We start from the raw sequence: 16,753 nt of genomic DNA on the forward strand, positions 1-16,753 counted from the left end.
TCTAAGCAAGATGTGAACAGTGATGAGGAGAGGGACCCAGGTTACTGTGGGCATCCAGAACAGCTCAGCTTTTGGAGGTGAGTGGTCTTTGGCTGTGATCCTCCAAATCTCTCCTTAAACCCCAGGACCCTGAGAGAGGGGCCCCTTCATACAAATCTGTTTCCCCTTCACCTGCCATTACTGTAGAGTGTTGCATGGAGAAGTGAGAGTTCAGTGCAAGCCTTTCCTGTTGGGGGCTTGCCTTCTTGTGATGCATTACTACTGGGCATTGTTTTTGTGTTAAAGTCCTTTGCATCTTGTCCTCTTCACAGTCATCTACTCACATCACATAGGACTGATTTTTTTTTTAAATCACATTGACACCCCAGCTCACATCTGTAGCTAATTTCCTGGTATCTCAGTTGGTCTCTGTAACAGCTGACTAAATACTTCTAAATAACCACATTCCTGGTTTACTACCAGCAGCAACTGTCTGTGGGATGCTAAATAGCTATCTCAAAGAGAAACAAACTTCCTTTTTTGTGTTTTTAAATTCTGGGCAGAAAGATTCTGAATTGATTTACTGACATAGTGGCAAGAACTGCTGTTTGGGAGACTGAGATCTATTATCTACAGAGAGATCGTGATCAGCACAATTTGTTCATTTCTGCACCCTATGTGCAGTGAACAGGGAGTTCTGGAGTTCAGTGCCTGTCTCTATTCTGTTTTTTCCTGAGTCTAGTTTAGTGTTGAGAGCCACTGACACAATGTTGTACTCAAGCTCTCCATAAGAAGTGCGGCTTTCCTGTGCTAGCAACAGGACCTGAAGAATATGCCACCACTCCAGTGTCCTCTGTCGGGAGAAGGTTGTGCGAAGTCCTTGCCAATCTTACAAGAAACCTGGCTGTGCTTTCCCTGTGGAATATCTATACATCTATTCTGTGCTTGGTTTGTATTAAGTTTACATGAGGTTCCTTTTGTTTGTCCTTTGTATTTAAGGCATCTGAACTGTGAACTTTAAGAATTGAAAAGAGACTGTCACGTCTAAGTTGGGCTACCACGCTTTATAAGCAGAAGCTTCTAAAAAGAAAAACAACCAAAAACAAACCCGTGAGAGTCAAAAATGCTAAATTTTCCATCATTTTTAATTGGGGAATGGATTTCTTTTTCTTTTTTTTCTTTTCCTTTCCCTTCTCATTTTTTTCTCTTCCTTTTAAACAAGAGCTACACCAATACTACTGTTTATTGAAATAATGATGATTATAGGTATTCTTACAAGTTCTGTGTAACTGTTTGTATGGGCAGCTGAATTGTGGAAAAATGCTGATTTTTACTTGTGCTATGATTTCTTTTAGAGCCTTTACATCTACAAAAAAGATCTGTTCCCTTATAGTTTCATAGTTGTCAGGGGCTGGAAGGGACCTTACAGATCCTTCTTAGTTTCCAGATAAATTACTTTTCATTGCAACTTCTACCTGTAAAATTTACCTTTCATTGTCGAAGCAGGTATATGTATTATCATGTAAGAAAGTTACTGCATCTGCTTGTGTACTCCTGTTACAAGCTTGACTTCAGAATCATAGAAAAGTAGGGCTGGCAGGGCCCTCAGGAAGTCATCTACTTCAACTTCCTGCTCAAGGTAGGGTCATCCTTGATTAAACCATTTCAATCAAGTGCTTATATAACTTGCTCCTTAAAAACATCCAAGCATGGACATCCCACAAACTCTCTGGGTAGCTGGTTCTAATGCTTAACCACCATCAGAGTGAGAAAGCTCTTTTTAGTATCCAAACAGTACTCCAGGTTAGGTCTCACCAGTGCTGAATACAGTCGAGTGGGAGGATCACTTACTGTGATTTGCAAGTGGCACTCTTATTAATAAAGCCCAGTATGTTATTACCTTTTTTGCAACAACGTCCTGTTATCCTGGCTTCTGAGAATGCAAATAAAGCACAGACATGCATGCACTGCCTTCACCTTGGACTCCATTAGCTGAATTCAGAGGTGATATGTTGTCCCTTGCTGTGGAGAGTAGGGTCTGTAGCAATGGCTTAAATTTGCAGCAGAGTAGGTTTAGGTTGGATATCAGGAAAAAACTTCTTCGCTGTTAGAACAATGAGGTAGTGGAACAGGCTGCCTAGAGAAGCTGGGGAATCTCTATCATTGGAGGTATTCAAGAAGTGCTTGAATAAGCTTTGGTCAGGGATGATCTGGGAGTAGCAAGGCCCAGAGTCTGTTGTGAAGAGTGATATTTAGAACTCAGGAGACCCCCACACATGCGTTGCTCAGAGACCATGAGAACTCAGCAGCCCAGAGCAGGGAGAACTTGGAGAGGGCTGTACTCCACAGAGCCCCACAATTGGCTTGGTTATGAAAGAAGATTAGAGGGGAAGTATTCTTGTAAGTATTTTGCCTCCTGAGACTCACTGAGAGCTGTTGTGGCTAGAATGTTATGAATACCACCAATATATGCAATCTTTTTAGTATATTTTGAGAAAAAAGGGAGGTGTAAAGATGCTGGCCCTTTAAGAGGCTTGTATATATGGATATCCATGTTGGCTGGATAGAAGAGGTTGTGGGCAGTGGGTCAGCAGCAGGGACTCTGAGCTGCTGTGTACATGAGAGTTGTTCCTCAGTTATATCCTGTCATTTAGTTCACTGCATAAATAAAGTGTAATCTGTTCCTGCAAGCTTCACTGCAGCAGAACTCACAAACAGCAGCGGGTTGCGTGCTCCGTCTCTTGTGATGGATCCTGGCCTGCTGTTGGTATTCTGCAGGATCTCCCCTTTCCACACTTCCTGGGAACCCTCTAATTCTTAGATTATTTCCTGACTCGTGATTTTCTACATCTTCAGGTTTCACTGCAAGCTCCTTTACTTTTTTCCAGCCATCTTGCTTTTATTTTGCAGTTATTTCTGGTTGTAGGTTTTCCTCCATATTTATTTCCAGAGCTCTGACCCTACCCCACTGTCTTCTCTCTCTGCTTTAATCCTAATCACACTTTGTCTCCAGAGTGGATTTTAGAGGTCTGATTTCTGAGATTAACTCATAAAAGTCCTCTCTGGCTGAAGGGGCTGTTTTGTCCATTTCCTTTGCTTTGCCAGGTCTGTTTCCCCCTGCAGCAGCCATCATGGGTCTGCTGACCCTGTGCGCTGTTCTACATGAGGCTCTCTCAGCAAGTTTCTTTCAGGGAAGTAGCTTTTCAAATGGATCCTTTATGTGCGGTGTGCATTCCACACCCCAGGGCAGTATTTTTTGGAAGTCGAGAGGATCAAGGATCGGTGATGTTTGCGGATTGTGTCCTCTCTTTAGCCTCTGCTCTGGAGACACAGCCAAAGTCATCTTTGGAAGCAGAAACACAACTGAGACCGTACTGCTGGATGCTTGTGAGACTCAGGCCTCAGAAGGCATCCCCTGTCTGCTGGCACAAATGGCTGTCACCTAAGATGTATTGATTGTCAACTGTCAGGCAGAAAGTATGGCAGGGTGGCACCTTAGAGACTAACTTGTTCAGAAAGGTGTAAGTTTTTGTAGGTGATAGCCTCCTTTATTAGATGCTCTATGAATGGACTTGCAGAGAGCAGGGGTACTGAATAGAAACAAAATAATTTAAATACACAGGATAGGGAAAGCAAGAGAAAAGGACAGGAGAGAGGGTACCACTGAGAGAGGCAGAGGTAGGTTGAGATCAAAAGGGATAAACAAAGCAGCTAACTCATCGAGGGACATAAGAGCTAGTTCATGTAAAGGAATAAGAATCTGTAGTCTCTGCTGAGACTGTGCTTAACACAATCCAATCTGTGGATGATTTCTTGTTCTGCAACGTTGCCTTCAAGTCAAAAAGTTTTGTTCCTTAAGAACAGCTTCTCTGAGGTTGGTAAAGGAATATCTAAGAAGGTTAAAGTGTATCTTTCTGGAATTGATGTCAAATCAGCATTCATTCACTCTTTCACATGGGGTTTGCCTGTCTGTTCCATGTAGATGGTAGAGGGCACTGTAAACAGGTATGGTTTATATAATATTGGTAGAGGAGCAGGTGAATTAATTCCTTCTGAAAGGTAAATAGGCAACAAAGCAAGTAATATGGTCACCGCTATAGGGGTAACTGAACCTGTAATCCACCATTTAGTGGCATCAGGAACCTTCTTCTTTCTGTACCTGTCACCTATCCTGTACTGCACCTATCAGACGGAGGACTGAGACACTGACTTCAGCTGCATTATGAAGCTAGAAGGTGTGCATGGTCATTTAGCTCAAAATATAGAGGCTTATGCTTCCCCTGAGTTCTTCCAATTAGCCCCTGCTGGTGATCAACATGACTGCTGTTGCATAGTGTTTTGGCACCATACAAATATTTGCCTGTGCTTCTGCTCGTATAGGCAGCTGCTGCACCAAAGATATAAGTCAGCAAGAGAGACTACAAAGTGATCAGACTGAACTTTGTGGTATGTGCTCACATTGAAAAAGTGTGACTCACTACAACTAAAAACAGGTGTTCCTCCAAGATGTAATTGTCTACCCATTCTGCCTCTCCCTGCTATTACATGCCTATCTCCATCACTGCTGAATTAAAATTGTCTCACAATAGTCAGTGCATTTATCCCCACAGTGATCTGCTCAATTTGACTGCTGGAGAACTGAGAGAAACTAAGCTGAGGGAGGAAATCTGTGGTAGACCCAAAGCAGATTTCATAACTAGTAGACTAGTGGAAGGAAGAGCCCTTTTGGGAAGTCACTGCAAAGGGTGATGAAGTACCTTTCCTTAACTGTGAGGATATCATGGTAAAACAGCATGTGAAGTTCCTAAACAAGTCTTTCTACATTGCTCAGTTTACGTGCAGATATGAGTGTCCATAAGTTCCCTGGCTTAGCCCCTCAAGTTAGCTGGACGGATGTGAAAATGCAGGCCCTGGTGAGGTCACTGGCTCAGCTGATGTCATAACAGAAGAGTCTGTGAGGTTACTTAATTAGGATGGACTGACTGAGCCCACTCTGATATGAAAGAACAGGTTTTAGTGACACCAAGGTTTCAGGAGGGCTCAGGGTGGCTGGGTTGATTTCAAGGCAGAAGCCTTTAGACATACTTACCTAGCACTCCAATGGAAGATTTGGACAGTGGGTTCTAAGCCTCTCTGAGGTCCCCAGTTGAGCCTCCTGAGATGATTTTAAGGCTTTTCCTTCCTGAACATCCATCACATGTTTAGCCCTCGTGCTAGAACCCAGCCCTGGCCCTTGTGTAGTACCTGCTCCTGGCTGAGCGCTACTTTCTTGGCAGGCAGATGCTTCAGGGGTTTCCAGTCCAGCTGGTGGATTCTGGAGTGGGAGAAATGACTCACAAGGCTTTCTCATAGTGCTCATTTCACAGATACTCATCGTGCTTTAATTTGCTCAAATAAGTGACATTTCTGGCACCTCCAGGGTCTTCACTGCTAGAGACCCTCCTCTACTGCCCATTTCCCAGAGCTACCAGGATGAGAAATACCTGTCTGTGTCAGTCTGGTCACAGAGAATAGAATACCTCTCCAACACCAAACTCGTCCTTTCCTGCCTTGGGTGCATTTAACATCTAGGGAAGGCCTAGAACGAAGGACTGAGGGCTAGACAAATACCTACACATGAGATAAAATGGGTCTGCATACTACCAAGAAGCATAACAGATTTCCTCTTGAGCTTGGCCAACTGGTGAATGCTGCCAGGGGTTAATGTGTGATTAAGTTTTTTCTACCCCTTCTGGTGCAGATCAGATGAGTGAAATGCAGTGCCTGGTTCTGGGCAAGGCTTTTGTATGGGTGCTCAGTCCTTATTTCCAGTTGTGCCTAGTGGTTGTCTCCTCCATCCTCCATCTGAATTAAAAGTAGTTAAAAAATAATGATAAAACATAAAAATGTCCAATTCTTAAAGGTCACAAAACAGAAGGGAATGATAAGACTATAAGTTACAAGATAAATATGTAAGCACCTAATAACAGAAGTGCAAAGGTTGAAATATACATACCCCAACGGGTTAACAACAGCAAGGCTACATATATGCATGGTCATACAATCTGAGAGAATTCTCCCAGGCTTTTTCTCTTTGGATGCTTATCTTGCTGGCGTGGTCTGACCCCAGCTGACTTCCTGCCCTTTGGACAGTGGGCTGGACCTGATGATCTCATAAGGCCACTTCCAGTCCTAATGTCTATGAAATCTTATTCCTTTCAGCTCCCTTGTGCAGACAGAATGGGCTTGGGAGCAGTGGGCAAAATAGGCCTGGGAACAGGGAGCCAGATAGACTCCAACTTTGTTTAGACTGCAGATGTATAGATGGCTTTTCACTGCATGCTTCAGCACAATGGCTTATTGGCGTTTGATTAAATACATTTAATGCAGATCAGCTCAGGAGACTTGCATGTACTACCTCCCCCTCACCCCCCCCCCCACCAAGAGCCCTGCTGGTTGCCCTGGTGACGGGACAATCAGTAGCACCATGGACAGCACATGGCAGTGAGCTCTGGGCAGGGCAGGTGCTGCTCTGGGCCAAGTGGGGAGCAGGCCCTTCCTGCCTGCTGTGTTCCTGCTCCAGGGCCAGCATGGCTGCAAGGAGCACAGGTAGGTGAGCCATCCGGGTGTGCAGCAGGTCCTGGGCTGCCTGTGTCTAAGTGCCCCCAGCAGTGCTCACAACAGAGCTATGCTAGTCTGTGGGGCAGGGGCAATGTAGTTCCACAGGGGGAAGGGACCTGCAGGCTCCTGTTAGTAATCAAGATCCTGAGTGCTGCCTTGTGTCTCCCCCTTTTCCTCTCTCCCTTTCCCCAGATGACCCATGGCCCAAGCTGCTGGTCCCCACAGGTGTCTATGTCCCATATGCAGGGTATCTCCTACATGAGCTGGGAGCTTGGAAATAAATAGGGACAGTCTGTCCCAACTCAGGTAGTTAGACCTGGTGAATAGGGCCCAGAGCCTGGCACTATGTAGTTGTGACTGTGTAGCACCTGGCACTATGTAGCTTTCTTAGCAGTCAGAGGGAGAGCTGTGGGGGTCTGCATAGTGTTCAGGTGGGTCCAGGATGTCCTTACTGGAGGGGAGCAGCTATTCTTGTGTGGGCAGTTTGCAATGTATGGCAAACTGTGGGGCTGTCTGATAGGGGTTTCACATCCCAGGGTCTCTCTCCAGACAGCAGCTCTGGGAAGGCCTCTAAATGATCCAGTGTAAAAGCAATGGCTTTTCTGGGGAAGGACAAGGATTGATCTCTGGGACCTGCTCTGAGGTCCCTTCCTCCTCAATCAGGGGCTCTTGCTCACTCTTGCCAGTTGGTGGAGGTTGCTCAGGGTAGAAGGGATCTTATCATCTTCTGGAGGCGGTAGAAAGGAAGCAGCATCTGCAAGTGTGGACCAGAGGTTCCCAACCAGCCTAATATAGCCACAGCAATAAAGCATCCTGGGGGGCCTGGTTTAGCTGAGGTTGGGGATGGCATTCTTGTTCTTGTAACAGTGTGGTAAAGCAGTGCCACTCAACCTTTTGGCCCTGCAGGTCAGATGAGAGGCAAAGGCTGGTCTGCAGCCTGGATCCCTTGTGGGGGTGATTGCACTCTGCCTTGGCTGGGTCCCATGCACCCTATCTGGTGCACAGGGCCATGCTGTCTAGCCCAGGGGGTTTCCCAGGGGTCCAGAAATTTGGCAGCAGGGGAGCTAAGAAGCCTTGTTGGAACCAAGCTAAAGTAAACAGGGTGTTTTTGGACTTCATCCTGCTTATGAGAGAGAGGAAGGGTTAATAAGTAAAAGCCTCAGCCTTGCCATTTCCCTGCTATTTTCCTGCCTTGGCAGTGAAGCATCCATCCCTCTTTCTGGTCTCTGCTCAGTGCCTGAGCTGGCTTTCCACTTCATCCTCATCTTCCCTCCACTGCCCCCTGCTTTCTGTTGCCATTTCTGCCTCTCCTTCCTCGCTCTCTTCTCTTTCACCTGAGACATTCTTAACCTCAGCAGCCTTGCACTGACTACGTATGAGTGGAGCTAAATTAGTCTAAACAGCGTGGCTCTGTCATGTGGGACCAGTGGGACAGCAATGTGTCCTACTTCCTTGTTACATTGGCCATGTCTTGACAAAGCCTAACATGAAAATAATGAATTGTGCTGCTGCTCCTGGCCCAGCAGGTGGCACTCGTTTCCCACAAATAGTACAATCTGAGGCTATTGCCTGGTGAAGGTTTGGAAGTCATTTGGGTGTGTGTATGAGGACTGCACACACACACATTCAGGGGACTAATTTTTTCTCAGAACCTTCACTTTCCTCCTGATGTTTCCATGGCTGGCTTCTATCCAGAGGAGCAAGAAGTTAATTACATGGAAGTATTTTTTATTTCTCAAAAAAAACCCCCTTTCTTACAAAAGATCCCAGAATATATTTGTTTACATGATAGACAGCTCCCACCCCTCAAATAGCTATAAATATAAAGCAAGTGACTTGTATACGGTATGAATATAAAACATGCTGAGATATTGGTTCCTTATGAGAATCCAGTGTAAGGTTGGCTGGTAACCAGGGCGGAGTTGAAGGTTGTAGTGGGCTTGCAGGTCAAAGGATTGGGCAGGCAGGGAAGAATTGCTCTTGCCTCAGGGTGCTTTGACTCAAGTTATACAAGTGCAAATGACCCCCTCAAGATGCAAAACAAGATGCAATCCAGGCTGCTTTGGATATGATGGGCCTCTTGCAGACTAAAGGAAGTTGGTAGACTTGCTGCTGAGAAAGAGCAGGGGGGAACCCTGCTCTGGGGTCTCTCTGAGGGGCTGAGGTGTTGGGAAGAATGTGGATAGTATTGTGGGCATTTGCAGATTTCCCACTATCCATAGCTGCCTGCTCTCTGATGGACCTTATGAGTCCGGAGAGCTTGGGAGCCAAGGCTCAGGGAAGCCAGTCTTAGTTGCTTGCCTGAACAAAGTGTGGGAACTCACTGAGCTCAAAATGACACTAAAGGAGATGACTCCTGTTTTGCTCCTGGGGCCTTGGCTCACTGCTTGTTGGAGCCAGAGAGTAGCTCCTAAAGCAGCTTCCTTTTCAGGGAATGGGAAACTGAGTCTTGATCCCAGAAGCCCCTTTAGTCCAGCTGAAGATGGGTATCTCTTCTGTTAACCACTCCATGTGGGAGCTGAGGAGCCCCTCTTTCATGCTCCATATTCACAGATACCTAACCCCCTGCCATGGACACTTGCTGCCCCACTCAGAGTCACTAGACACCCCAGCCCCCCCGTCACCACAGCAGCACCATGTTCCTTGTTCCACCCTCCCCTCCTCACTCATTGCCAACAAGCTTCCCTTTCCCATTCAGGGGCAGGCCCAGTGCAGGGCTAGTACTGGTTTGATTATCAGGCTGAAAGGGTTCCTTGCTTCAGCATCTGGTTGGCATGTGACCAGGGATCCTGTGGAGTAAGAAAGCAGCTGGCCTGGCTGGCCGTGGGCTGGGCTGTCTGCCACACAACAACTTGGACTGAGAGCAAGAAAGGGACAGGGCTATGATAATTTCCTAAGCAAGTGCTTGCCAGTCCCTGCAGGAGCTAAAGCAGGTAGGGGCTGGCTCTTCCTTGCACCTCCTCAATGAGGGCTTTATAGGAGGGGCAGCCAGTACTTGAGGTGGGGAACATTCTCTGCTAGCCATTTTGAACTGGCAGCCATTGACTTTGCAGAGCAGATGGAGAAGCTAACCCTCATGCATTTTACCTATCAACTGGGCATGCCTGACATGGAACAATTGAAAGCACAATACCAGGCTTTTTCCATTGCCTTTGTTCAAAGGAGCACCACACTTCTAGCAAGCCAGAGGCATGGAAGTTCTGATGCTTGTATACATTAATTAAACAAGATATATTAAAGGGTGGCTCTACACCTTGCAAAAGTGAATCTTGGCACCGCCCTTCCCCGGGGATCTTGCACGTTGCCTTGACATGCTCTTTTTTCCTGCTTTTCAGTGTTCCACTGGCCCTTCTCACATACCCTGTTGTCTGGAATGCATATTTAAAGGAAATTGGTATGAGTCCTTAGAAAAAAAAATGGATTAAAGAAATGTGGAACAAGTGATGCAGCTTCAGTTGTAAAGGCTCAAATGGTGGCTTTGAAAGAACAGTATAGCTAAAAGCAGGAATCATAAAAACTCACATCTGTAGGTTGTTTTTTTCTTGCCACCATCATCAAAGAACATTATCCTCCACTAATTGGACAAGTATGACATCATTTACCTTTATAACACGTATCACTTCACTTAGAATATTCCTGTTTCTCAAGCTGCACGGTTCCTAAAATGCAATTCATTTTCTACTTCATACAGCACAGTTTATGTAACTGCCATTCATCTAAAGCTCTTTGAAGTTGCAGTTAAAGGAGATAATAGACTCAACCAAGCAGGAACCTGTACAAAACGTCTAATGAAGATTTCCCACCAGTGTGCAAAGAGTTTAGAGAAATACCTCTGCCCTTTTTGTTACAACTGCTATACAGAGGGAATTGTAATGCTATATTTTCAGGGGAAATGTGTATATTGTGCTTTCAGTATAGTTTCATTAAGAATTTATTAATGACTAGGAAGCTATATAGAGCTACAGGAGCTATAGCTTAAATAGCTGGACAAACTCATCTTCCCTTACCAATTGTTATATATAGAATGAATAAAGGCCCATTTTCTGCTTATGCAGATAAATGACAGCATAGACTGCAAATTGTTTTGGGATTTTAAAACCCACTTTAAGTTTTTGTCTTCTTTACAGTTTCTTTGCGCTGTTCATATTCAAGTTACAGGTAAGGAAACAAAACCCTGTGCAGTCATCTGGAAATGTAAATAGTCATTATGGGACAAAACACAGAGCCTGTGCCTTCATGAGTGGTTTGTCAGAGAATGGATTGTAGGCCTGAGCCTTTTGGGGTTTCATGTTAAATAAGAAAGAGTATATTGTGAAAGCCAAAGTTTAAAATATCTGGGGGAAAATTACTTCTAAACAAGAGCTGACAGCATTTAGCACTTTGCACGAGGTTTTCAACACCTTCAAACTGCGCCCTTTGCTCTTAAGAGAAATCATTATACTAAAGTCATCATAGGCTCTCCTCAAAGTGTCTTTATATTCACTCCTAGCAAACCTCTTCTGCATAGATATGGTCCTGTTTGTCTCTCCATTGCCTGATGATGTCCCTTACTTTAGATCAGGGGTGGACAAAATACAGCCCACAGGCCAGATCAGGCCAGCCAGACCATTCTATCTGGCCTGCGCTGCCCCTAAACAATTTAGAAAATTAATATGTATCTGATCCTGGCTGCCTGTCAAAGATGACAGGAGACAGGGGCACTAGGAACCAGGGGAAGCTAGCAAGACTCAGGAGCAAGGTTGCCTGGATGGTGTGTTCAGCACCCCCCACCCCCATCTGACCCATGGTTACCCCTACAGTGCTCCACATGGGGCTGAGCCCTGCCCTCTCCCACCCAGGACAGTGTACTCTGGCCCACACTGTACTCTGGCCCACACCTGCTGGCCCCGGCCCTGGCCAGCACATACAGTGCTGCTGCAGCCACCCAGCTACTGCTCAACTCCTCCCGCCTCCAGTGGCTTCTCCTACTCCTGCTTTTTGCCATCAAACACCCAGCCAGGTCGGGGGAAAGCTGCAACCGGGCAGCTCCCGCCCCAGCATACAGGGCTCCAGGTCCCAGCTGCCTTCCATCCACTCTTCCCCCCCAGGCAGGGGCTGCCCAGCTTTCCCCCTCTCTCCCACCCCCTGGCTGGGCATATGGGCAGGAGAAGGAGCCACTGTAGGTGCAGGGAGCCAAGCAGTATCTGGCTGGGAAGATGTGCGCGCTAACTGAGGCTGGGGCAGTGCTATCAGTGCGTGTGGGGGAGGTGTGGGTGGGAGCATGGCATGGGTTGCCCTGGCCAGTAGTGGATGGGGCTCATCCCCATACAGAGCACCTCAGGGGCAGCTGCTGAATCTGAACTGCTAGCTGTATTTTGCCCACTCCTGATTTAAGCAAAGGTTTGCTCTCAGTGGACTTTTTCAAGGCAAACTGTTTCAGATTCACATCTGTCTACACACCCATGCTGGAAGGAAGGATGCCAATCAGGCTGTGAGATGTTTTGCTGTAAAGGCTCCCAAACAGGTTATATGTTCTTGTTCATTCTAAGAGGTCTTGTGATTGAAGACTTTGTGCTCCTTGCACTTGCTCTTCCCAGGAAAAGGATCCTTGCTGAATGGGTGTTAGGTGGTTTGTGTTCCCACTTAGAGGTCAATCTCACAGTGTACACATTGCAGGCTGCACAACTGATATATTATATGCATATTTATATTATATGCAATATATATAGCAATACTGATACAATATGTCGTAGAATTATAACAATTTATATTCTGTACAATTTCTAAAGAAAATATTGCATGACAAAGGAAATCCTCCTGCTCTCCCCTTCCTATTCACAGATGGGTTGGAACAGACAGCAAGAGTGTTAGCATGTGAGATGTGGAATTCAGGAACAAGAAGGATGGAGTTTATGCTGCATGGTCTATTTTATTCAATTCTTTCTCCATTTGCTTCAGTAAACAGAGAGGTTGCTGGCAAAGGATTTGAGATAGAATCAAATTAAGACCTTGCAGATACAGTCAGACTGCTAAATCAATAGCTTATATCTCTTCAACTGAATGGCCATGCAGTCTGAGTATCTGCAGCCTGGGGAAGCACCAGCAGAAGTGCACCTATCCTCTTAACTCAGACACTTAATACACAGAAGCAGACAATGACATCTTACTCTGTTGAGAATTCTTGAATCAATGAATATTCTGTATAAGCAGCATACCTTCTTCAGGATACATGCTCCTCGTGTATGTGAAGCAGGCAATTTTTTGTGCTTAAACATCTAGCTCATTGTGGGTGGTAGCAGAAATAATAATAATATGCAACCTTAAAGTGTAAGCAGCTTAGTATAGGACATGTGTCTTAATCGGTACAGAAGAAGCAGTTTGTGAATAGTCTTTTCATAACTGAGTTGGTAACACATGTGCTTCTATGTGTAACCCAGGTGCACCCAAGTACTGTGCTCCCCTCTCCAGATAGAAGGGATGGGTGGCAGACAGGGGTGCTGCAAGAAGGATCTGCAATATATAGGCCAGATCCCTCTGCTCTCTATAGAGTCAGGCCAGGACAAGAGATACTTAACTATGTTCAGATTTATTAATATATACAATAATTAAGAGATTTGCTATTAATAAACAGATATATATACACACACACAGATATATGGATATATATAGGGATGCAATATATACAATATATACAACATGCAATATATTGCGGGTGCAATACCAACTAGAAAAGGTACACATTTATAAGTCAGCGGGACTGGATGGACTCCATCCAAGAGTGCTGAAAGAGCTGGCTGAGGTCATCACAGAACCCCAGCAAAGCTCTTTCAGAATTCATGGTGCACAGAGGAAATCCCTGATGACTGGAAGAGGGCCAACATTGTGCCCATCTTCAAAAAGGGGAAGAGGGAGGACCCAGGCAACTATAGGCCAATCAGCCTAACCTCTATCCCAGGGAAAATCCCAGAAAAGCTCATTAAAGAAGGTTGAGAGGGGAATTGATAGCAGCTTACCCCTATCTCAGAGGAGTGCATCAGGACCTTAATGAACAACTGTTCACTAGGGCACCCCTGGGGAAGACCAGGACCAATGGATACAAACGCCTGGAAAGCTACTTCAAGCTTAATACCAGGAAAAACTATTTCATAGTCAGGGTGTCCAGACTGTGGAATAAGCTCCCTCCAGAGGTGAAGCAGTCACCTACCCTGGAGGTTTTCAAGAGGAGACTGGACAGTCACCTTGCTGGGGTCACTTGACCCCGGTTGTCTTCCTGCCCAGAGTGGGGGGCTGGACCTGATGATCTGCGAGGTCCTTTCCAGCCTCTATCTATCTACACATACACATAGATAAACAGATATACAATTATCATATAATACTATGTCCTACATATAAAGGCTGAAAGATTACACCCCACCAGGTAGTCCCAAACAATGTGTTGATGAACACTGGATTTAGACGAGACAAACAACAGGAAAATGCAGGTGAGGAGATAGAAATACAATTAAACAGCAGTCAAAGCACAAATATACACAGGTAAGTACATATATAACCATCAAGGGTCCCAGCAGTGTCCCTTAAGGAGTTTAAACTTTAACACTCTATAAACTACTAATATACAAAGTTAAAATGTCCACTAAATATAAAGCGCAGTGTCACAGACTAGGAGGCACTTTCCCACAAAATATAAGACACCTCAACAACCGGTTAGCTCAAGCTTCCCTGGGGATAAATTGCCTTACAGCTGGGGTAGCGCCCCTCCTCTGTGGAAATCCCTTCCCCAGTGACTCATGACTCCAGGGCCTGGGTAGGTGGTCCTCGTTTCCTTGGCAGAGTTGCTCCTCACATGCATGGCCTCTCAGGCCACTGGCTCCCTTGGGCTGGCAGCCACAGGTGGCCCTGTGCACTGTCACGTGCACTGAGGGCTCTGCCTCCTGCTGGGGGTTGGAGGCCTGGGCCGCCTCATGTGGCGCCGGGGCTCAATCCGTCTCCTGGACCCTCTGTGCAGCATCGCCTGCACTGAGTTCCCTGGCTGCTTGCCAGGGATCGTAGACCCGAGCCGCCTTAGGCTGCTCCCAGGGTCTTGAGCTTCATGCACTGCTGCGTGCACTGAGGTCCCACCTGGTCGCCAGGGGTTGCAGACCTGAGTCACCTTGTGCAGCTTCCAGGGTCTGAGCTCCATGCACAGAGCCGTGCACCGACACCGTGTTCCCTGCAGCAGAGCTGGGGACACAGCCACTTCCCACTCCTGCTTGTGAAGAGGCACCTCAGACTCTTCAGGGCACTGGTTCTGCCCTCTGGCCAGTTCACACCAGCTCTTCTTAGCCTGTCCTCTTCTCTGTCCCTTGACGGGTGTCCCTCATGCTGGGCAGGCAGCTCCTTTTATTCACTCCATAGGCTCTGCCCCGGAGCATCGTTGGACCTGTATCAGTAAGTCTGCCACATATGTAGTACTTATTTTGTTTCTAGTTGTGTTGGCTAGGAGAATCTTTTATCTTCTAGTCTTTGAGGTTGAAAGTCACATTTTTTAAATAAGAAAAAGGGCTGTCACCACTTTCCACCTTCCATATTGAACTGCTCCTGCAATGAGTCAGAATCCTGCATCTGTGTCCCCACAATCTTGTCCAAAAGAGAAGGCTACTGTACCACAAAACTTAGTTTATGAGTCCATTGGAGTATTAAACCAGCTGAAATGCTGGCCTGGTAGGGAGATACCTCTGACTTAAAAGCAAATTCTGAGAAGGGTCATGGCCCAGAGCCAGTGACTAGTCAGACATATCACATGAAAAATGATGTCAATGTTCTTTTTTCATCATGGCCTCACAATGAAAGCCTTTTAGAGAGAGGCTTGAGGATTCCCTAGGGTGCTATATGCAATCATATGTGCTCTCTGCTCGTTTTAATAATTTCTTCAAGTTTAACTCATCTTTTAATTTTTATTTTCATTTGCCAGGATCCAAGAACTTGCAAAACCAAAGCCCAAAGTAGCTTGGGAGAACTACTGTAGGTAAGGCTGTATGGGAACGGGACTCAGTGGCTCGGGTGGCCCCTTCCAGATGTATGTTCCTATGCTTTTAAATTCTGGCTGGATGGTTAGCCCCAGACAAGGCGTGAGTTCTAGCAGAAGCTGTTGCAGTAGGCCTTTGCTCTGGGAACAAGTGTCTATTTGTAAGAGTGCCTGTATGCATGCGGGATGCCTGCTCCATGCTTTCTAATTAGAGTGCATTGGAGCAGACTTCATTAATTGAGTCTGCTGGAGTTTTAATTAGAATACTTTAGCAGCCTCACCGTCACATGTATTCCATGTCCCCACATTTCAAAATTTCATTGGGGGCACTTTAACTAAAGCTTGTCAAATGAGCTTTAGTAAAAGTGTCCCCGCCGCCACTTTGAACCACTGGATGCTGAATACATGAGATGCTGCAGGCAGTTTAATTAGAACAGCTCCTGAGAGCCATTCTAATTAACCCCTCTCCCCCACACCCTACAGCACATGTATAGATGCCCATAATGTAAAGCAGTTGTAATAAGGATGTCCTGAGGTGACTTACTCATTAATTCAGGACTCACAAAGCTGAGGGTTTTAATATTCACATTGCTTTGGGTCTGTTGTCTGTGTTTTCAGCCCTCCAAGGAAAGGAATTACATTTCACTCCAGAAACTGTGGCTGAACCCATCAGTGGAACAAGTACAGTGCCCTGCATTGGTTTAGTGAATTTGACACTTCTGTGAAGCACCTCTACCTTAGGTAGGGCATTTCCTCCCGCTGGGCATGTCTACACATTCATTAATGCATCTTAGTTACTTCTCATTTAATTCACTACTTGCTTAATGAAGTACTAACTAAATACACACTAACTAGAGTTACTGTGCAGTAGCACCTGCGCATAATTATTTTGTGATGCTTACTGTGCATAAGCCTAATAACACTGCGCAGTAGGCTAATAGCACAGTTTTTAATCACCACACTACTGCACAGTATTATTACGCTAATGTGCAGTAAGTGACTTGTGTAGATGTGCCCACTGAGGCAATTCTGAGCAGTGAAGGCACCTGGAAATGCTCTGCCTTTCAATGCCACTGCCAATCTGTGGGCAAGGCAAGAGCACCCCCAGGGCACACTTGCCTGCCTGTACACTAATGCCAGGAGCCTGGGCAACAAGCAGGGTGAGCTCGTCCTCCTGCTCAGTGCAAAGAA

General features: G+C 45.9%; 1 long non-coding RNA gene across 1 annotated transcript; it reads left to right on the forward strand.

Moving 5' to 3' along the window:
• Nucleotides 1-2,190: 2,190 nt before the first annotated feature.
• LOC109309459 lies at nucleotides 2,191-10,902 on the forward strand. The gene is made up of 2 exons (XR_002100919.1): nucleotides 2,191-2,379; nucleotides 10,707-10,902. It is a non-coding gene; the product is annotated as an uncharacterized LOC109309459 (long non-coding RNA).
• The last annotated feature ends 5,851 nt before the right edge of the window (nucleotides 10,903-16,753 follow it).

The sequence above is a fragment of the Crocodylus porosus genome, unplaced genomic scaffold (assembly GCF_001723895.1).
Source record: "Crocodylus porosus isolate Cpor-Errol unplaced genomic scaffold, CroPor_comp1, whole genome shotgun sequence".
NCBI lineage: Eukaryota > Metazoa > Chordata > Crocodylia > Crocodylidae > Crocodylus > Crocodylus porosus.